Consider the following 22,927-nt stretch of genomic DNA (forward strand, 5'->3'; position numbering starts at 1 on the left):
TGCTACTAATGATCAACAGTACATTTCAGCAAAATTTTCAGAAACATCCCAAAAAAAGGGGGCAAAGTTGGGGACTCTTGTTGTGTTGGGAAGATGTTGCCTGGGAACCCCCCCGATTATACTGTACAACCAAGGGGCTGTCAAAACTATGGAAGTGGCAACCATGTGAGCATAGGTAACTTTCCAAACTCTGACATGAATATGACAGTCTTGAACTTCCTGGCTACGTTCCACCTATGGTTCCGCATATTGCCTCCAGATTGAGTCTAACCATGAAATAGAAGCTCATTAAGAACCTAACCCCCTATCAGTGTTGATGCTGAACTATCTGCTCTCAGATCCTGCACAAGGTCTTTAACAGGATTGTGAGCCTCATTCATTCCAAGGGTCATGGTGGGGAATTGGGGGGAAAAGGAATATTTAAAGAAAATGTAAAATAAAGTCTTGTATTTTATTAAAGGTAGACAAAAATGCTGGGGAAACTCAGCGGGTGAGGCAGCATCTACGGATATCTATGCTCCACAGATGCTGCCTCACCCGCTGAGTTTCTCCAGCATTTTTGTCTACCTTCGATTTTTCCAGCATCTGCAGTTCTCTCTCAAACATTGTGTTTTATGGAATTGCTTTAAATGGTAGATGTTTTATTTTATAATTTTTAAGTTTTTATTTTAATTTTCAACATTTTATGTTACCCAATGTCACTACTGGGGGACGTGACGTTGGTGGGTGGTGTGTGTGGACTTGAAGGAGTTGTGGTCGGCCGACGGCATCGGAACATTGCAACATCGTGGGGCCCGCTGCGATGGGACATGGTGAATCAGCGCAGGTGAGATTCTGGAAATAGGGAACATGGGCAGCAACTGTGGGCGGCATGCCCCACTCTATAACTGTGACCAGGAACTTGCACTAAGAAGCTCGCAGGCAAAACATCCCCTTTTACTGACCACATGCCTCACAATAAAATACCTCCTTTGTTTCAGATGTTCAGTATAACGATGCAAGGATTGGAGTTCAGGTGCAAAACATACTTTGTGCTAAGATTTTCAAATTGACATCAGGTAGAAATATGGACTTCGGTAGTTTCCGTCAGGATTGTGGGTGGGAGGAGGGGGTGGGGGGCATTTTCTGTGCCTGTGTAATGTTAAAATCATCATGTGTGGAAATGTTGCCACGTCTGGACTTTCTTTGTGGTTGCTCTGTGGGAACCTTCTAAAGCAGCAGGTCTCACACAAATAGTCACTTCTAGCTGAATGACATTTCACTCTGTGTCCAGCAACCTATGTGCGGCCACTTCCACAACGTTCAACAGATGCCTTACCTTTCCTCGATACTTCCTCCCTCTTCTGAGTCCATTTATCATCAAATATCGACACAAAAATGCTGGAGTAACCCAGCGGGACAGGCAGCATCTCTGGAGAGAAAAAATGGGTGACGTTTCGGGTCGAGACCCTTCTTCAGACTGAAGGTCAGGGGAGAGGGAAACTAGAGATATGGAAGAGTAAGGTGTGAAAAGGACAGATCAAAACACCCTCTCTCGCTGTTACATTTCGTCCACTTATCACCCAGTTATGTCCTATTCCCCCCACCTGACTCCATCCTCCGATCTGTTTCCACCTATCACCTGCCAATCAACCGATGGGTGGCATGGTGGCAAAGCGGTAGAGCTACTGCCTTACAGCGCCAGAGACCCAGTTCGATCCCGACTAGGGGTGCTGTGTGTACGGAGTTTGTATGTTCTCCCCGAGAACTGCCTGGGTTTTCTCCGAGATCTTTGGTTTCCTCCCACACTCCAAAGATGTACAGCTTTGTAGGTTAATTGGCTTGGTGTATGTGTAAATTGTCCCTAGTGTGTAGGGTGGTGTTAGTTTGCGGGGATCGCTGGTCGGTGCGGACTTGGTGGGCCAAAGATCCCGTATCCGAGCTGCATCCCTAAACTAATAAACTAAACTAATCCCCTATCTGACTGCATTTGCTCATAATCTCCCACTGCCCTTGTTCCACTTATTGCTATTAACCCCTCTCACACCCCTCCTCTCGCCTCTTTGTACAGCCTAACTTCGCTCTCAATACTGACCCGAGTCTCAACCTGAAATGTAGACCATCCCTTTGCTTCCAGAGATGCTGGCTGACTTATTTTGCCGTTCATCATTTAAACCAGTCTCCTCTGTCTACACCCCACATCCCACCCACTTCACATGGTAGCATTGTATTATTGAATACGCATAGTTGGTGTAAAGGTCTGTGAACCAAATATAAAAACATTGTCCTCCACTTCATGCACCACAAAAGGGCGTCACGGAGGTGAAGCGGTAGAGTTGCTGCCTTAAAGTGCTTGCAGCGCCGGAGACCCAGGTTCGATCCCGACTACAGTGCTGTCTGCTGTTTATACGATCTGACTGTGACCGCGTGGGTTTTCTGCGAGATCTTCTGTTTCCTCCCACATTCCAAAGGTTTGTAGGTTAATTGGCTTGGGTTTGTATACTTGGTATAAGTGTAAAATTAAACCTAGTGTGTGTAGGCTTGTGTTAATGTGCGGGGGTCGCTGGTCGTGTGCCGAGTCGGTGGGTTGAACGGCCTGTTTCCACGCTGTATCTCTAACACTAAAAACTAAAAACAATAAGTGGCATGTGGAAAAACTTTGCCAACTTGGAGCAGTTGGCAAAGTTGCCTTGCCTAGACCCTTAATGAAAAACAAAAGTGCCAGCTCTCATCATGATGAGAGATTATGCAACAAAGATCACCCTTCTTGCCCAACATTGGAACTAACGTGAGAATTTTAATCATAGAAAGTGCCAGTTCATGCTCAATTTTTAATTGCAAGTTCAAACATGTTTTCTAATGTTCTCCTTTGATATAACCATGAATCGCATTACATTCTTTTTGGCAAGATGCATTGATATCCTGCAGCAAAAACAGATTGCTGGAGGAACCTAGTGGGTCAGTCAGCATCTGTGGGATGAAATTAACACTCACTTGGGTCTGAACCCAAAACGTCTATTCTTCATTTCCATCCTCAGATGCTGCCTGACTCACTGAGTTCCTCCAGCAGTTTATTTTATGCATCAAGTTCCTGTAAGTGCAGTCACTCCTGTTTCTGTTTTGTTATCCTATTTGCAGAAAGCCATTGCAGCCTCAATATTAATTATTTGTCGTACTTATTGGATCTGAATGTTCTGCGACAGTGCCCCTCCCTTGTATGCCGCTCTGGTCCCTATCACTGGCTGAGAGGACAATCCCCAGTGTCACTGGGAACAGCTTGGACCAAATAGCTGGTACTGGTTGGCCACGTCAGCCTACTCCCTATAAAACCCAAGCATTCTGGCCGGAGGGGATAAGGGAGAGGAAAGGAGGGAATAGGAGGAACAAAGAAAAAAAAAGAAAAAAAGTGGCTGCCTGTATATTAACCACATTAGCCTGCCTTAACTATATCTATCATCACACATATTATGCATGCAGCACATTCCTTATGTAGTCCAGTCTGGATCTTCATCCCTATTGATAACAGAACTTCAGCATTTCATAGTCTGACTTGATACTGACTACGGAGACGAGCGCATGTAATGTTTCCTCCGCTTGTGTTACAATAAAGACTCTTTGAGTTGTTACTCCTGTGTATGGGGCTTATTACACAACATGGTGTCAGAAGTGGGATAGTGTGGGCGTTTAATGGCAGTGTTTAAATCTTTAGGATTGATACAAATCCGTATTTCTTCCTTGTTCATTTTGGTTGATACGACCCTGGTTGAGACCCAGTCTGATGGATCAGCAACAGGAGTAATCACACCTAGAGTCTCCATCCTGTTGAGTTCTTTTTGTACGCGATCCAGCATGGCATGGGGAATCCGGTGGGCAGGACGGACAACTGGCATGACCTCTGGGTCAGTCATAATTGTGCACTTGATGGGAAGCTTGCCGAGCTTGTCGTCGAAGAGATCTCCATATTGTGAGAGAAACTGTTGAGCTAAGAGTGAATAGCTGGGACAAGCCCGAAGGTAGACAAAAATGCTGGAGAAACTCAACAGGTGAGGCATCTATGGAACGAAGGAATAGGTGGCGTTTCGGGTCGAGACCCTTCTTCAGACTGATGTGAGGTGCTGCTCCTCTAATTTACAGTGGGACTCACTCTGGCCATGGAGGAGGCACAGGACAGAAAGGTCGGATATGGAATGGGATGGGGAGTTGAAGTGCTGAGTCACCGGGAGATCAGGTTGGTTATTGCGAACCGAGCGGAGGTGTTGGGCGATTTGCCAGAACCTCTTCCTGTCCACAGACAACAAGGAACTGTGCCAACACCCACAGAGGCAAAGACTGAGAGGCCAGGATAATACAGAGACTGCCAGTGTCGCCTCTTCAAGCCCAAAGCTGAGCCACCTGGGAGTAACCTGAGACCGCCAGCAAGGCAAGACTTTTTTTTAATTAAATTTTTTTTAATCAAAAATATTTATTCGAATATTAAAATGATATATACAGTACAGTAAAACACAAGACAGACCCACCACCATAATACACTCCTTGTCAAGGATGCATTCAACCACCCAGCGGTCACGGAAATCCCCCTGGGTGCCAGCGAACAGCGCGTTGTCCCTCTCTAACACCACCCGGGCATGGACGTAACCCCGGAAAAGGGGCAGGTAACCGGCTCGGGCAGGCAAGACTCTCTAGGCAAGGGGCAACTGCAGGAAGAAGGCTGAATTTGATCCTGAGGCTCATCATTCAAAGACCAGGACTAAGCTGCCGGGACAAGCCCAAGATCACCAGCTCCACCGCACATGAACCCTGATGGTGATGGACAGCACCCCCTATGTAGTTCTGGGCTTGTTTACCACTGTGAATAAAATATCTCATGTGAGTTCACCCTACCGCTAATGTTGGTGTGGTCACTGCCGAACTCGGCCTCTTCCCCGATGCCACATCCTGGCAAGGTGTACTATCCTATTAGCATAAATTTGAAAAAGCATTCTGTTACGTTTGGATGAAACCATGACACACTAACGTGCAGGAGAGATGTTTGAGATTCTGCAGAGGAAAGTTGAGCCTGACTTGCAGCTGGTAGATGAGGCATGCTGAATCTGCCCCACCCCACACATACGTGTCAGGAAGGAGTGCCCACCCTCCTCACTGCTGGGCACTTTGTATTGCCCTCTATTCAATTTGATACGATACTATTTTATTTATCTCAGAGGAAAATTGGTCTGCCACTAGTCGAAAGATAGTTGCAAATGCCGTGTGCATTATAATAATAATAATGAAATTCAAGCGAGCAGTGCATATGTAATATTGCACAAACATGAAATTAATTTATTGAGTGGAAATGTCCAGGATGTGGGGTATGCAAAGGTGGGGGAGGGGGAGGGGAGTCAGTCTACCCCACGACATAAGTGGGAGGAGTTGTACAGTTTGATAGCCACAGGGGGAAAAAAGTACCTGTGGCGTCCTGTCCCGCATCTTGGTGGAACCAGTCTGATGCTGAAGGTGCTCCTCATGTTGATCAGTGGGTCACGGAGGGGGTGAGCTGTATTGTCCAGGATGCTCCGCAGTTTGAGGAGCGCCCTCCAATCCAAGACCACCTCCCGTGAATCCAACTCCACCCCCAGGACGGAGCCAGCCTTCCTGATGAGCTTGTTGCATCTGTTGGCATCCGTGGCCTTCGCCCTGCTGCCCGTTCCCTTGCCGTTCTCTCTGCCCCTGATCAAGGCAGAGGGTGTGAGAACAATATGTTTACAGGAGACACTCAGTCCCTGAGGATGTTGAGGTGTTTTGGTGGGAGAGGGGGTTTAGTTATTTATTTGGTTGGTGGAGAGGTGGGTAGAACTGTTGCAGGCAGTGCCACCATCAGTTGGGAATAGCCCAGCTGCATTATATTTGGCTGCTACTAATGCTCACAAATTGCACATGTACGTCAATGGCACTCATCACTTCTCAACTGTAATGTTCTTCAATGAATCTTTACTTTCAGTCATCTCCATCCAATGCAACTAATTTCATCCTTTTGCCGACCAGTGTTTCAAGTTAAATTAGACGTTTAATTTAAGAAAGAATTCCAGATGTTGGAAAAATCGAAGGTAGACAAAAATGCTGGAGAAACTCAGCGGGTGATGCAATATCTATAGAGCGAAGGAATAGGTGACATTTGGGGTCAGGACCCTTCTTCAGACTGATGTGGGTGGGGGGGCTATTACCAAGTTAAACCAGACTATATATTCCATTCAAAGCTAACTTTCTGAACCTGAATCTCCATTCAATGCAGATTATGACTTGCTAATTAATAGAAGTCATAGAGTGATACAGTGTGGAAATAAGTCCTTTGGCCCAACTTGCCCACACTGGCCAACATGTCCCAGCTACATTAGTTCCACCGCATTTGGCTCATATTCCTCCAAGTCTGTCCTATCCAGGTACCTGTCTAACTGTTTCTTAAACATTGGGATAGTCCCAGCCTCAACTACCTCCTCTGGCAGCTTGTTCCATACACTCACCACCATTTGTGTGAAAAAGTTACCCCTCAGATTCCCATTAAATCTTTTCCCCTTCACCTTAAACCTATGTCTTCCAGTCCTCGATTCACCTACTCTGGGCAAGAGACACTGTGCAATTAATCTCAATCTGATCTGCACTCCCCACCAACAATTTCTTCACCACCCTTCATTATACCCAGAATTACATGAACCATTTGGTATTCATACAAGATGCAGACTGCAGTTGGACATGGATTTAATATGTTTGTTATAAAGTTTTAAAAGCAAGAAGTAGTACGTCTTAAGAATGGTCTTGATGCAAAACATCACCCATTCCTTCTCTCCAGAGATGCGGCCTGCCCCCCTGAATTACTCTAGCATTTTGTGTCTATCTTCAGTTTAAACCAGCTTCTGCAGTTACTTCCTACACTAGAAGGAACTCTAATTTCAAGAGAGAGTTAGATATAGCTCTTAGGGCTAACAAAATCAAGGGATATGGGGAGAAAGCAGGAACAGGGTACTGATTTTGGATGATCAGTCATGGTCATATTGAATGGCGGTGCTGGCTTAAACAGCCAAAACCTATTTTCGATGTTTCTATGTAAGTATTATCAGTTGTTTTATTAACATGTACAAGTCCACATTGTACAAATCCACATAAGCTTTTCATTGTACCTCGGTACACGTGACAATAAATGAAACTGAACTGAACTGATTTACCTTGATTAGATTTTGGGGGGATTTCTTGAAGTAAGTAGTTGTTACCGGTCAGGTACCTGTCTTTCCAAGTGAGACGGGTGCGAATTGCTGCCGAGCCTGTTGCACACTGAAGATACAGCTGTCTAACTGTTACTCGATACTGATGCGGTATAGATAGTGATGCGGTATACTAAGTGGTAATATTACTGTAGATGGTCCATGCATGCAACCAATAATATAGCTACCTCAGTACCACTAACCACGCCTTAGTTATCAAGTATAATAACTCTCTCTATCTCTCCCTCCCTCTCTTGGTTCCAGCACGGTTATAGACTGCTAGTAGTCAGTGCTGGAATGTGTTTAACCTGAGTGATCATTAAACAATAAGTAAAGTTACAAGTGTGTCAGGCTTAACTTCTTTACAATTACCAAGTGGTAATATTGACACGCTTTGTGGAGAACCCCCCTGAAAAACTAATCACGGTGTTTCCGGGGATTCACTGAGAATATTGGTGCATTTCATTACCTACTTGAATGACTTCACCATTATATGCTCCACGTGATTGTGATTCCCATTTACTAATAAAAAGCAGGGAATCCAGCAGACCACCGATTACTGGCCTAATGGAGACACAAGGGATAACAGATGCTGGAATCGTGAGCCAAACACAAAGTGCTGGAGAAACTCAATGGGAGGAATGAACAGATGACATTTTGGTTTGGGACCCTTGTTCAGACTGATTACCAGCCCAATATGATTTTGCCTATTTTATATTATCAGCCAAAAGATAAAATTACTTACAATTGCTATAGAATAAAATACATTAAGGGATATGGTGGGAAGGCAGGAACGGGGTACGGAGTGTGGATGATCAGCCAAGATCACAGTGAATGACGGTGCTGGCTCGAAGGGCCGAATGGTCTACTCCTGCACCTATTGTCTATTGTTGTGTCATAGATACACTAGCAGGGATGACAGTGGAGAAACAATGGTAGGTGTTTCTAGGAATAATACAGAATGTACAGGATCATCAGTTCATTCCTAGGAGGAAGAAAGATTCCAAGGGGAGAAAGGGGCGACCATGGCTGACAAGGGACGTCAGGGACAGTATAAAAATTAAAGCGAAGAAGTACAACGTAGCAAAGATGAGCGGGAAGCAAGAGGATTGGGTAATGTTTAAAGAACAACAGAAGATAACCAAAAAGACAATACGGGGAGAAAAGATGAGGTACAAAGGTAAAGCTAGCCAAGAATATAAAGCAGGATAGTAAAAGCTTCTTTAGGTATGTGAAGAGGAAAAAATTAGTTCAGACCGAAGTTGGACCCTTGAAGACCGAAAAAGGTGAATTTATTATGGGGAACAAGGAAATGGCAGATGAGTTGAACAGGTTCTTTGGATCTGTCTTCACTAAGGAGGACACAAACAATCTTCCTGATATAGTCGTGGCCAGAGGATCTGGGGTGACAGAGGAACTGAAGGAAATCCACATTAGGCAGGAAATGGTGTTGGATAGACTGATGGGACTGAAGGCTGATAAATCCCCAGGGCCTGATGGTCTGCATCCCAGGGTACTTAAGGAAGTGGCTCTAGAAACTGTGGATCGCGCCTGTTCTGAGCTATCATTATTTCAAAGACGTTTCCTTGATTATGGCCTGATAACGACGAAAAAACTAACACTCAAATTTTTGAAACATACATCAGTCCCTACTCTTAAGATGTGGATTCCAAACATGTCCGAGACGCTACATCTTGAAAATATTAGACTTGTCTTGGCAGAAAAACCAGATCATTTTTCGAAGACATGGACACCTACCATTGATTTATTATAAGGATAGTATGGTACAACACAACTTTGGATTTAAATCTAATTATGGGTTGGTTGAGGTGGGTGGGGAGAAATTTGAGGCAGGTATATTACCACTTTTTTCTTTCTTTCTCTTTTGTCCTTTTTTTTCCTTCATTTTTTCTATTCTTCTTTTCTTTCTTTTATTTATTTATTCACTCTTTGGCTCCACCACGTTGGTAGTCCAGGGGTTCTATCTTTGCACATCTCACTTTTTCTCTTTCTTGCTTTTTCTCCTATCTTTTCTTCCAACTATAGCTAAAAAGTTAAAATTGAAGCTGTACAATAACTGTATCATTTGTATATGCCGTTGGTTCTATTTTTGTACACTGGCTTCTAATAAATTAAAAATAAATAAATAAATAAAATTTAAAAGAGATTTAAAAAAAAGAAATCGTGGATGCATTGGTGATAATTTTCCAATGTCCTATAAACTCAGAGTCAGTTCCGGTGGATTGGAGGGTAGCTAATGTTATCCCACTTTTTAAGAAAGTCGGGAGAGAGAAAACGGGGAATTATAGCCTGACATCGGTGGTGGGGAAGATGCTGGAGTCAATTATAAAAGATGAGATAGCCGCACATTTGGATAGCAGTAACAGCATGGATTTACAAAGGGGAAATCATGCTTAACTAATCATCTGGAATTTTTTGAAGATGTAACTAGGAAAATGGACAAGGGAGAGCCAGTGGATGTAGTGTACCTGGACTTTCAGAAAGCATTTGATAAGATCCCACATAGGAGATTAGTGGGCAAAATTAGGGCACATGGTATTGGGGGTAGAGTGCTGACATGGATAGAGAAGTGGTTGGCAGACAGGAAACAAAGAGTAGGGATTAACGGGTCCCTTTCAGAATGGCAGGCAGTGACTAGTGGGGTACCGCAAGGCTCGGTGCTGGGACCGCAGCTACTTACAATATACATCAATGATTTGGATGAAGGGATTCAAAGTAACATTAGCAAATTTGCAGATGACACAAAGCTGGGTGGCAGTGTCAACTGTGCGGAGGATGCTATGAGAGTGCAGGGTGACTTGGACAGGTTGGGGGAGTGGGCAGATGCATGGCAGATGAAGTTTAATGCAGATAAATGTGAGGTTATCCACTTTGGTAGCAAAAACAGGAAGACAGATTACTATCTAAATGGCGTCAAGTTGGGAAAAGGGGAAGTACAACGGGATCTGGGGATCCTTGTACATCAGTCTATGAAAGTAAGCATGCAAGTACAGCAGGAAGTGAAGAAAGCAAATGGCATGTTGGCCTTTATAACAAGAGGAATCGAATATTGGAGCGAAGAGTTCCTTCTGCAGTTGTACAGAGCCCTAGTGAGACCACACCTGCAGTATTGTGTGCAGTTTTGGTCCCCTAATTTGAGGAAGGACATTCTTGCTATTCAGGGGGTGCAGCGTAGGTTTACAAGGTTAATTCCCGGGATGGCACGACTGTCATATGCTGAGAGAATGGAGCAGCTGGGCTTGTACACTCTGGAGTTTAGAAGGATGAGAGGGAATCTCATTGAAATATATAAGATTGTTAAGGGCTTGGACACGCTAGAGGTAGGAAACATGTTCCCGATGTTGGGGGAGTCCAGAACCAGGTGCCACAGTTTAAGGATAAGGAGTAAGGCATTGAGAACGGAGGCGAGGAAACACTTTTTCTCACAGAGAGTTGTGAGTCTGTGGAATTCTCTGCCTCAGAGGGAGGTGGAGGCCGGTTCTCTGGATGCTTTCAAGAGAAAGCTAGATAAGGCTCTTAAAAATAGCGGAAACGGGATAGAGGGAGAAGGCAGGAACGGGGTACTGATTGGGGATGATCAGCCATGATCACATTGAATGGTGGTGCTGGGTCGAATGGCCGAATGGCCTACTCCTGCACCTATTGTCTATTATCCACTGTCTATTGTCATAAGGGATAGGAGCAGAATTAGGCCATTCGGCCCATCTAGTCTACTGTGTCATTCACTCGTTGGTGATCTATCTCTTCCTCCTAATCCCATTCTCCTGCCTTCTCTCCATAACCCCTGACACCCGTACTAATCAATACCTGATATTGCTTCTGATATTTTATTTGTCAATTCTGAGTTGATCAATCTATGCCTTATAATAGACAAGGTAAGCTCAGACTCTGAGCCTGCAGATTTAACACCGAGGAGGTTTCTGTGGACGTAATGGGACTGGGAAACTATTCAGAATCTGGTGAGATCTAGGACAACAAAGAGTCCTTTTAAAAGTTATCATGTACAGTATTATCACCAAGGCTACAATGAAAACCATGACCTCAGAGTCACTAACGTTTCTAAAATTATTTTGTCTCTAATGTAACAGCGGGTAAAATGCACACCAGAGGAAATCCTGTGACTTGTGACGTTGAATGTGAAAGTTGCATCTTTTCAGTGAGAGCTATTTTAGTTGTTGCTTTGAGATTGAGTGGTTGCGTGGAGACGTGGCCAGTGACATGATCGAGCTCAGTACTCATCTGGTGAGGTCTTCAGTTTCAGCTGATGCAGCTTTTAACATTTCACTAATTCTGATGATCATCACAGATCAATGGTTCAAATCATTCACAGGTTTAAGATTTTTTACCAGTTTCAGAGGTAGTTTATAAAAGGTCTTTTTGAGAGGTATGCGTCATGATGGCTGCATTTCTGTGGAGTTAGCAATGTCGTAGTCTGGTTATTCATAGGCAGTGATGTTGGGAGTTGCCTTCCTCTGTTGCACCTTGATATTTTCTTCAAATAAATATCTTATAAGCTCTTTCAAATGAGGGGGAGAGATAATTGAAACAGCTCATCACAACATACAAAGAAATGGCTAAGGTTTGTAAGTCTTGTGTAGGAAGGAACTGCAGATGCTGGTTAAACACTGAAGATAGACACAACATGCTGGAGTAACTCAGTGGGACAGGCAGCGAAGGAATGGGTGATGTTTCTGGTCAAGAGACTCCTTCAGTCTGTGACCTGTGGCAATAATAACACCATTGAATCATTGCTGCTTATCTAGCTGTTACTGTCATCTTCATCTGAGAGGTCAGCCTCCAACAGTTCTGGGGGAGGTGGGACCAGTACAAACAGGGCGGTCAGCACCTGGGCTGGAATGGAACCAATGTCCTTGGGGGAGTGTTTGCTAGTGCTGTCGGGAAGGATTTAAACTAATGTGGCAGCGGATGGGTACAAGAGCAGGGAGGCAGGGGGGGGGTGTAAAATGAGGGTAGAAGCAATGGGTAGCAAGGTGAAAAGTAAAAGTGGCAGGCAGACAAAACCAGGGCAAAAATCAAAAAGGGCCACTTTTCAACATAATTGTATAAGGGGTAAGAGCGTTGTAAAACCAAGCCTGAAGGCTTTGTGTCTCAATGCAAGGAGTATTCGTAATAAGGTGGATGAGTTGAACGTGCAGATAGTTATTAATGATTATGATATAGTTGGGATCACGGAGACATGGCTCCAGGGTGACCAAGGCTGGGAGCTGAACATGCAGGGATATTCAATATTCAGGAGAGATAGAGAGAAAGGAAAAGGAGGTGGGGTAGCGTTGCTGGTTAGAGAGGAGATTAATGCAATAGAAAGGAAGGACATTAGTTTGTAGGATGTGGAATCGGTATGGGTAGAGCTGCGAAACACTAAGGGGCAGAAAACGCTGGTGGGTGTTGTGTACAGGCCACCTAACAGTAGTAGTGAAGTTGGAGATGGTATCCAAACAGGAAATTAGAAAAGCATGCGACAAAGGCAAAACAGTTATAATGGGCGACTTCAATCTACATATAGATTGGGTGAATCAAATTGGCAGGGGTGCTGAGGAAGAGGATTTCTTGGAATGTATGCGGGATAGTTATCTAAATCAACATGTAGAGGAACCAACGAGAGAGCAGGCTATTTTAGACTGGGTATTGAGTAATGAGGAAGGGTTAGTTAGCAATCTTGTTGTGCGTGGCCCCTTGGGCAAGAGTGACCATAATATGGTTGCGTTCTTCATTAGGATGGAGCATGACATTGGTTAATTCAGAAACAATGGTTCTGAACTTAAAGAAAGGTAACTTTGAGGGTATGAGACGTGAATTGGCCAAGATTGACTGGCAATTAATTCTAAAAGGGTTGACGGTGGATATGCAATGGAAGACATTTAAAGACTGCAAGGATGAACTACAAAAATTGTTCATCCCAGTTTGGCAAAAGAATAAATCAGGGAAGGTAGTGCATCTGTGGATAACAAGGGAAATTAGGGATAGTATCAAAGCGAAGGATGATGCGTACAAATTAGCCAGAAAAAGCAGCATACCAGAGGACTGAGAGAAATTCAGAGACCAGCAGAGGAGGACAAAGGGCTTAATTAGGAAAGGAAAAATAGATTATGAAAGAAAACAGGCAGGGAACATAAAAACTGACTGCAAACGTTTTTATAGATATGTGAAAAGAAAGAGATTAGTTAAAACAAATGTAGGCCACTTGCAGTCAGAAACAGGTGAGTTGATCATGGGGAACAAGGATATGGCGGACCAATTGAATAACTACTTTGGTTCCATCTTCACTAAGGAAGACATAAATAATCTGCCGGAAATAGCAGGGGACCGTTGGTCAAAGGAGTTGGGGGAATTGAGTGAAATCCAGGTTAGTCGGGAAGTGGTGTTGGGTAAATTGAATGGATTAAAGGCCGATAAATCCCCAGGGCCAGATAGGCTGCATCCCAGAGTACTTAAGGAAGTAGGTCCAGAAATAGTGGATGCATTAGTAATAATCTTTCAAAACTCTTTAGATTCTGGAGCAGTTCCCGAGGATTGGTGGGTAGCAAACGTAACTCCACTTTTTAAGAAGGGAGGGAGAGAGAAAATGGGAAATTACAGACCAGTTAGTCTAACATCGGTAGTGGGGAAACTGCTAGAGTCAGTTATTAGAGATGGGATAGCAGCACATTTGGAAAGTGGTGAAATCATTGGACAAAGTCAGCATGGATTTACGAAAGGTAAATCATGTCTGACGCTTCTTATAGAATTTTTCGAGGATGTAACTAGTAACGTGGATAGGGGAGAACCAGTGGAGGTGGTGTATCTAGACTTTCAGAAGGCTTTCGACAAGGTCCCACATAAGAGATTAGTATACAAACTTAAAGCACACGGCATTGGGGGTTCAGTATTGATGTGGATAGAGAACTGGCTGGCAAACAGGAAGCAAAGAGTAGGAGTAAACGGGTCCTTTTCCCAATGGCGGGCAGTGACTAGTGGGGTACCGCAAGGCTCAGTGCTGGGATCCCAGCTATTTACAATATATATTAATGATCTGGATGAGGGAATTGAAGGCAATATCTCCAAGTTTGCGGATGACACTAAGCTGGGGGGTAGTGTTAGCTGTGAGGAGGATGCTAGGAGACTGCAAGGTGACTTGGATAGGCTGGGTGAGTGGGCAAATGTTTGGCAGATGCAGTATAATGTGGATAAATGTGAGGTTATCCATTTTGGTGGTAAAAACAGGAAAGCAGACTGTTATCTAAATGGTGGCCGATTAGGAAAAGGGGAGATGCAGCGAGACCTGGGTGTCGTGGTACACCAGTCATTAAAAGTAGGCATGCAGGTGCAGCAGGCAGTGAAGAAAGGGAATGGTATGTTAGCTTTCATAGCAAAAGGATTTGAGTATAGGAGCAGGGAGGTTCTACTGCAGTTGTACAGGGTCTTGGTGAGACCACACCTGGAGTATTGCGTACAATTTTGGTCTCCAAATCTGAGGAAAGACATTATTGCCATAGAGGGAGTGCAGAGAAGGTTCACCAGACTGATTCCTGGGATGTCAGGACTGTCTTACGAAGAAAGACTGGATAGACTTGGTTTATACTTTCTAGAATTTAGGAGATTGAGAGGGGATCTTATAGAAACTTACAACATTCTTAAGGGGTTGGACAGGCTAGATGCAGGAAGATTGTTCCCGATGTTGGGGAAGTCCAGGACAAGGGGTCACAGCTTAAGGATAAGGGGGAAATCCTTTAAAACCGAGATGAAAAAAACTTTTTTCACACAGAGTGGTGAATCTCTGGAACTCTCTGCCACAGAGGGTAGTTGAGGCCAGTTCATTGGCTATATTTAAGAGGGAGTTAGATGTGGCCCTTGTGGCTAAAGGGATCAGACGGTATGGAGAGAAGGCAGGTACGGGATACTGAGTTGGATGATCAGCCATGATCATATTGAATGGAGGTGCAGGCTCGAAGGGCCGAATGGCCTACACCTGCACCTAATTTCTATGTTTCTATGTTTCTATGTAACAGTATCCGAAGCATTATACTTACGTTTTAAGTAGGGGGAAAGAAAGTGGTCTCGTAACCATGCGTGGTCCGAGAAGGGCCCTCCAGCTAACGTTCAGTAAGACATCGGAGACACAAGCAGCAACAACTTGAGACCACCTTTTGCCAAGTTATGGGCCTGTCCCACTTAGGCGACTGCCGGCGAATACGACATTGAAACTCACCGAAGTCAACACCGGCAACAACCTACGTCACCTGTCGACAACCGACAACATCCTGGCCACACCTTACGACATCCTGCCGACTGCCTTCATTAACCTGGTGACAAGCTCTGACAGCACCTATGTCAAGCTACATTAACCTGGTGACAAGCTACGCTCATTTGGCGTCAAACCCAAGGTTGCCACTGTCGCCGAAAACGTTTTTCAGCGACCAGAAAGGCACTACGACTCTTTGGGCAACTGAGGAGATTACTCACAACAGGCCCATCAGTTCCTCTTATCCAATACTGCCTGGGATCTGTCAAATAGTTGCGAAAACGTGCAAAGATGTAATGTGTTTAAGCTAAGTAGTGAGTAATAATAGGGTCAAAGGGTATAATTGAGTCGAGTCATTCTTTGGTCTGAGGAGGTCCACCCATGTACAAAGTGCCAAAATGACACCACAGGTTTAAGAAATAAAAGCTTTAGGTGGTACGGGTGGCGCAGGGGTAGAATTGCTGCCTTACAGTGCTTGCAGCACCAGAGACCCGGGTTCGATCCCGATTACGGGTGTTGTCTGTACGGAGTTTGTACGTTCTCCCCGTGACCTGCGTGGGTTTTCTCTGAGATCTTCGGTTTCCTCCCACACTCCAAAGACGTACAGATTTGTAGGCTAATTGGCTTGGTAAAATGTAAAAATTGTATCCTTGTGTGTGTAGGATAGTGTTAATGTGCGGGGATCACAGGTCGGCGCTGACTCGGTGGGCCGAAGGGCCTGTTTCCACGCTGTATCTCTCAACTAAACTAAACTTTGAAAAAAATGGTGTAATTGTGATGATGAAATCTGCTAATGTATCTACAGGAGGAAAAGCAGAGGGCCAATCTGCACTTCACGCTGCCCTGGAAAAGCAGCCGACATAAGCAAAGACTTAAGATAGACATGAAATGCTGGTGTAATTCAGCTGGTCAGGCAGCATCTCTGGAGAGAAGGAATGGATAATCAAAGACTTGTTCCCCCATTTCATTCTTTCTTCTGCTCACTCTTGGTGAAAGAACGGACCATTATACGCAGGAGCAGCTTCATCCCCACCTGTCATCAGGTATATGAATAGTCACAGAGAGAACGTTAAAACCCCATATGGACAGCACCCACAGTCAGGATCGAACCCGGGTCCCTGGCACTCTAAGGCAGCAACTCTACCACTGTACCATTGTATTAAATACAAAAGGTGCGGTGTGCTTTGAAGATACGAGAAGTGCTTTGACGACAAGAGATTGCAGGTGCAGGATCCGTGAGCATAAAACAAACTGCCAAGGGACACAATGGGCTTTCTGAAATAGGGGGTTGACCCAAAACATCATCTGACCATTACTCCACGTGAATACAGTGATATAAAAATTTGAATTAATGCCAAGGTGTGTATAATATTTTCATGTTTATCATGGATCAATCATCATGACTTTGACAGGATAAATTAGAAAGTTATCATCCTTTCCGATGGAATTTGTATTACATTAAGGATGCTATGGCAACCTGGATCATATAATTTGCTGATTAGAGACCTGCTATAGAGATTATCTGTAAAGATAACAATATCTCAAACGATACCCACCCAAACTAGTCCCAATTTAACTGCTTGCTCGTGCTTTGTTGTGTGCATATGAACCATAAATCTATCTTATGTTTGCCTGGCAATATAACTATATTGATTAAAGATTGCTGAAAGCTTCCTTGTTGACTAAACTAGAATGAGACACTGCATGTCCAGAAGGGAGAGTAGACTAGAGCTTAGTTCAACACTTTATTCAAAAGAGAGCTTCTTTCACTGTGCAGTATACAAATGCTGGAGAAACTCAGCGGGTTAGGCAGCATCTAAGGAGAGAAGGCATAGGCGACGTTTCGGGTCGAGACCCTTCTTCAGACTGATGTTGGGGAGGCAGGAAAAAGAAAGGAAGTAGGAGGAGACATAAGGACAAGGGGGGAACTGAGAGGGGGAGGGGGAAAGCAAGGGCAATCTACAATTAGAGAAGCCAATGTTCACACCGCTGGGGTGCAAAATACCCAAACAAAATATGAGGTGCTGTTCCTTCAGTTTGCTGTCAGAGGCGTCGGAAGCCGTGAGAGTCTCTGTGCCGAATTTGCCCAGGTGTCCGACATGGACCACGCTGCGGCTCGGTGCATCCTGGAGGACAACCAGTGGCCGCTGGAAGTAGGTACCAAGCACTGTGTAGAAGCGGTGGAAGATAGTGGCCTTCAAATGGGGGTGGTTGGAGAAAGCATCCTGCTTGCCTGCTAGATTTTCACTTACTGTAACTGCAGGAAAAATGTTCCCGATGTTGGGGGAGTTCAGAACCAGGGGTCACAGTTTACGAATAAGGGGTAGGCCATTTAGGACTGAGATGAGGACAAACTTTCTTCATGCAGAGTTGTGAATCTGTGGAATTGTCTGCCACAGAAGGCAGTGGAGGCCAATTCACTGGATGTTTTCAAGAGAGAGTTACATTTAGCTCTTGCGGCTAGCAAAATCGAGGGATATGGGGAAAAAAACAGGAAAGAGGTACTGATTTTAGATGAACAGCCATGATCATATTGAATGGCAGTGCTGGCTCGAAGGGCCGATGGACTACACCTATTTTCTATGTTTCTATGTTTGAGTATATGGCAATAAAACTCGACCACTTGATTTTGAAGCATTCATGCATGGTGGAGGTATAATGTAATCATAGAGTGATACAGTGTGAAAACAGGCCCTTCGGCCCAACTTGCCCACACCTGCCAACATGTCCCAGCTACACTACCTGCTTTTCGTTCATATCCCTCCAAACCTGTCCTATCCATGTATCAGTCTGTTTCTTAAATGTTGGGATAGTCCCTGCCTCAACTACCTCCTCTGGCAGCTTGTTACGAAAGCCACCGCCCTTTGTGTGGAAAAAGTTTTCCCTTAAAAAGTTACCTCTTAAAAATACTTTAAACAAAAAACATTGAAATCATACTTCTACAATGCACTAAAACATGATTTCAATACATCAAATTTCAAAAAGTCCCTACCATGGGGGGGGACAGGGCACCCCCTACCACACCTACTCGGTCACTCCACTGCCTCGCCGGGGCCCCCCAAGGCCAGTGATTATTGATCGTTCCGCCCCCCCCCCCCCCACTTTCAAAAACGCTCCACGGCCCCAGGTTCAGACGGAGAGCACTGCCAGATGTGAGCAGGGAACTGAGGCCAGTTGTCCGTGATGTCTGAATCCCATTGCTCAGCGCTTTGTGTTTTGGAGTTGGCTAATGTTATCGATTTGTAATTAGCCTGATTTGTAATTAGTTGACATTACCTTAATTTATTAATCTGGAATATCCAGGGGAATGGATTAAATGTAATATTAAAATAACATGCAAGGTGTCAGGCTGTCTGTCACAACATACAGCCCTGATAACCCATTATTTCCTTAAGTTAAATATTGGGAAGGTAGCACCATTGTCATTTGCCACCAACTATTATGTTTGTTTACCTCACTGACTATTTCTAACCCCCCCCCCCCCAAATTCCTTTGACAGTTTGAATAGAAATGTCCCCAATCTCGTTGTTTTATTAATTGAACACGTAGATGAACATCCTCAAGGAGTGTAATCAGATGGAAACTGATTCAGATGTGATGTTTAAGAGCTTGTTCAAAGAAGAGGCATATTTTAAAGGAGTGACAGAGATATTTGCAGGGGAATGTGTAAGGAGATTTTTATTTGTCTTGAGTTTTAGTTTGAACTAGGACATCTAAATATTCAAAGTTTAATATAGTAATTGTGCTGATACTGACTCCAACCAACCACATAATGAATATCATCCATTCCGGAGGTTCTATTTTTCTGATGCCATTTAAACTTCACTTGAATTTCAATCACTTCAATGGAAAAGTAATTGGGAATGGGGAGCATTGGAACAAGAATTTGACCTAGGTACATATTAACTGTAATATAATAATGTATGCATGTTGGTAGGTGCAATCAAAACAAAGATCTTTTTTATCATTGTCGTGCTATGAATAACACAGAAAATATTATTTACTCTCAAGATCACATTAAATAGAATATTATTGCATAAATATATATTGTTATTGGATTTTGCATTTTGGAAAAGTCCCAGCTGAGAGGAAGACAGCGAAATACTGAAAATATTGGGGGTGAAAATGACTTCAGGACAGTTTATTAGGAAAATTAAGGAAATGGTTAAAGGGGCTGTCCCACTGCGGTGACCTAAAAGAGTTTAGAAGAGTTTAGGAGAGTTTGAAAAAATGTCATGTTGAAGACCTCCTTCGACTATGTCGAAGACCTCCTTCGACCTTCTTCGACTATGTTGAAGACTAGCTTCGACCAGCTTCGACTAGCTTCGGGAAAATTGTGGAGAGTGAAGACGACCTCCTTCGATCTCCTTCGACCTCCGACTACGTTGAAGACTATCTACGACTTCCTTTGACTACCTTCAATTACCTTCGACTACCCTCGATTAACTACGAATAACATGCCGACCTACTACGACCTACTTCGACTAAACCTACGAGTAAAAAAAGTATCGATTTTTTCCATGGCGACCTTTTTTTTACTCAGGGGCATTTTTCAACATGTGACCTAGCTGAGGCCTCGAGTATGCGGGGACTACTCTCGAGCATGAGGGAGAGTTACAAAGACCTCCTAGGACCTCGTGTCGACCAAGCTACGAGTATGAGTCTCGCCTGAACTCGCGGATTAGGTTGCCGCAGTGTGACAGCCCCTTTACAGAATACTTATACAGCTGAGTGAGTGTAATTTTATGGATGAGAAATTGTGTTCAAGCAATTGATGACTTCTTTGACAAAGTAACTAGCATGTTAGATAACAAGGAAGCCAATGGATGTAGCAAATTTTGTTATACAAAATGTGGCCTGTGAAGTGCCCCATAAAAGATTACTGCATTAGATAAGCACCTGTAGACTTGAACGTAATCGGTTAAGTCCAGGGGGTCAGATAAGGGGCTTTATGTGTGGGCCAGATATATTGTCAGTGCAGAGGGGCTAGGAGCAAGGCCAGGTGTGCATCCAGAGTCAAGGTCTGGAATAGTACTAGGTGTGCAGTCAAAGCTGGGACAATGGGAGTGTTCAGCACTGGGAACCTAAGCAGGTAAGCAGCTATGATCAGGGTAGAATAGGGGGCCAGGTGTAAGGCTGGACTCAGGGTCAGGAATGAGAGAAGTCAGGGTCAGGAGTAGTACCAGGTGTGCAGTGAGACCCAGGTGGGTCAACATGGGCCAAGTGTTTGATTATAATCTGATGTTCAAGAAGGAACTGCAGATGCTGGAAAATCGAAGGTAGACAAAAGTGCTGGAGAAACTCAGCGGGTGTGGCAGCATCTATGGAGCGAAGGAAATAGGCAACGTTTCGAGCCAAAACTCTTTATAATCTGATTTCCATACATGAATACTCTAAGATCATTCACATGCTGCACCTGTTGATCAGAGCCTGGCTCTACTGTGGAATGTAATTAGGAATGTAACTTAGCCTAACCTTGTTCATAGATAAACCAATTTAAAGCATAAATATTGCATTCAAGTGTAAGTTAAAATACTCGCTACAGTATGCACCAGATTGCACAATTTCAAGCTGAAAAATGCAAAAGCTCCGTAGCAGCGAGCTTGGAAAGATATCCTCCATCAAACCTTCTTAACATTTCTTTATCTCTGTTTATTAGGTTATAAAGTACAGCTTCAATTCATTTCCTGTTATAATATTACAATGTTTGGATATCCACAAAATACCGTTATATCCAGTTTAGTTTATTATCACGTACCGAGGTACAGTGAAAAACGTTTGTTGCCTGCAATCCAGTCAGCGGATATTTCCCCTGTTGGACGGATCTAGTACCAGAGGGGTCAATGCCTTATGAGAAGTGGCTACATAGTGAAGGCAATTGAGAAGGACCCTCTCTCAGATGTCATTTCTCTTTGGACTTCTCTATTCAAGAGAGCTATGAAGATTGTGTCACTGTGCATTCAAGGCTTGAGGTAATCAAGGGTTACTGGAATTGAACGTAAAATGAAGGTAAGATCAGCTATGATCTGATAGAATTTTGGTCTCCTAATTTGAGGAAGGACATCCTTGTGATCGAGGCAGTGCAGCGTAGGTTCACAAGATTGATCCCAGGGATGGCGGGACTGTCATATGAGGACTGCAAAAGTTTTTATAGATATGTGAAAAGAAAGAGATTAGTTAAAACAAATGTAGGTCCCTTGCAGTCAGAAACAGGTGAGTTGATCATGGGGAACAAGGATATGGCGGACCAATTGAATAACTACTTTGGTTCCGTCTTCACTAAGGAAGACATAAATGATTTGCCGGAAGTAGCAGGGGACCGCGGGTCAAAGGAGTTGGAGGAATTGAGTGAAATCCAGGTTAGCCGGGAAGTGGTGTTGCGTAAATTGAATGGATTAAAGGCCGATAAATCACCAGGGCCAGATAGGCTGCATCCCAGAGTACTTAAGGAAGTAGCTCCAGAAATAGTGGATGCATTAGTAATAATCTTTCAAAACTCTTTAGATTCTGGAGTAGTTCCTGAAGATTGGCGGGTAGCAAACGTAACCCCACTTTTTAAGAAGGGAGGGAGAGAGAAAATGGGGAATTACAGACCAGTTAGTCTAACATCGGTAGTGGGGAAACTGCTAGAGTCAGTTATTAAAGATGGGATAGCAGCACATTTGGAAAGTGGTGAAATCATTGGACAAAGTCAGCATGGATTTACGAAAGGTAAATCATGTCTGACGAATCTTATAGAATTTTTCGAGGATGTAACTAGTAGCGTGGATAGGGGAGAACCAGTGGATGTGGTGTATCTGGACTTCCAGAAGGCTTTCGACAAGGTCCCACATAAGAGATTAGTATACAAACTTAAAGCACAAGGCATTGGGGGTTCAGTATTGATGTGGATAGAGAAATGGCTGGCAAACAGGAAGCAAAGAGTAGGAGTAAACGGGCCCTTTTCACAATGGCAGGCAGTGACTAATGGGGTACCCCAAGGCTCAGTACTGGGACCCCAGCTATTTACAATATATATTAATGATCTGGATGAGGGAATTGAAGGCAATATCTCCAAGTTTGCGGATGACACTAAGCAGGGGGGCAGTGTTAGCTGTGAGGAGGATGCTAGGAGACTGCAGGGTGACTTGGATAGGCTGGGTGAGTGGGCAAATGTTTGGCAGATGCAGTATAATGTGGATAAATGTGAGGTTATCCATTTTGGTGGCAAAAACAGGAAAGCAGACTATTATCTAAATGGTGGCCGATTGGGAAAGGGGGAGATGCAGCGAGACCTGGGTGTCATGGTACACCAGTCATTGAAGGTAGGCATGCAGGTGCAGCAAGGCAGTAAAGAAAGCGAATGGTATGTTAGCTTTCATTGCAAAAGGATTTGAGTATAGGAGCAGAGAGGTTCTACTGCAGTTGTACAGGGTCTTGGTGAGACCACACCTGGAGTATTGCGTACAGTTTTGGT

Source organism: Leucoraja erinacea, chromosome 17 (genome assembly GCF_028641065.1).
Source record: "Leucoraja erinacea ecotype New England chromosome 17, Leri_hhj_1, whole genome shotgun sequence".
Classification (NCBI taxonomy): Eukaryota; Metazoa; Chordata; class Chondrichthyes; order Rajiformes; family Rajidae; genus Leucoraja; species Leucoraja erinaceus.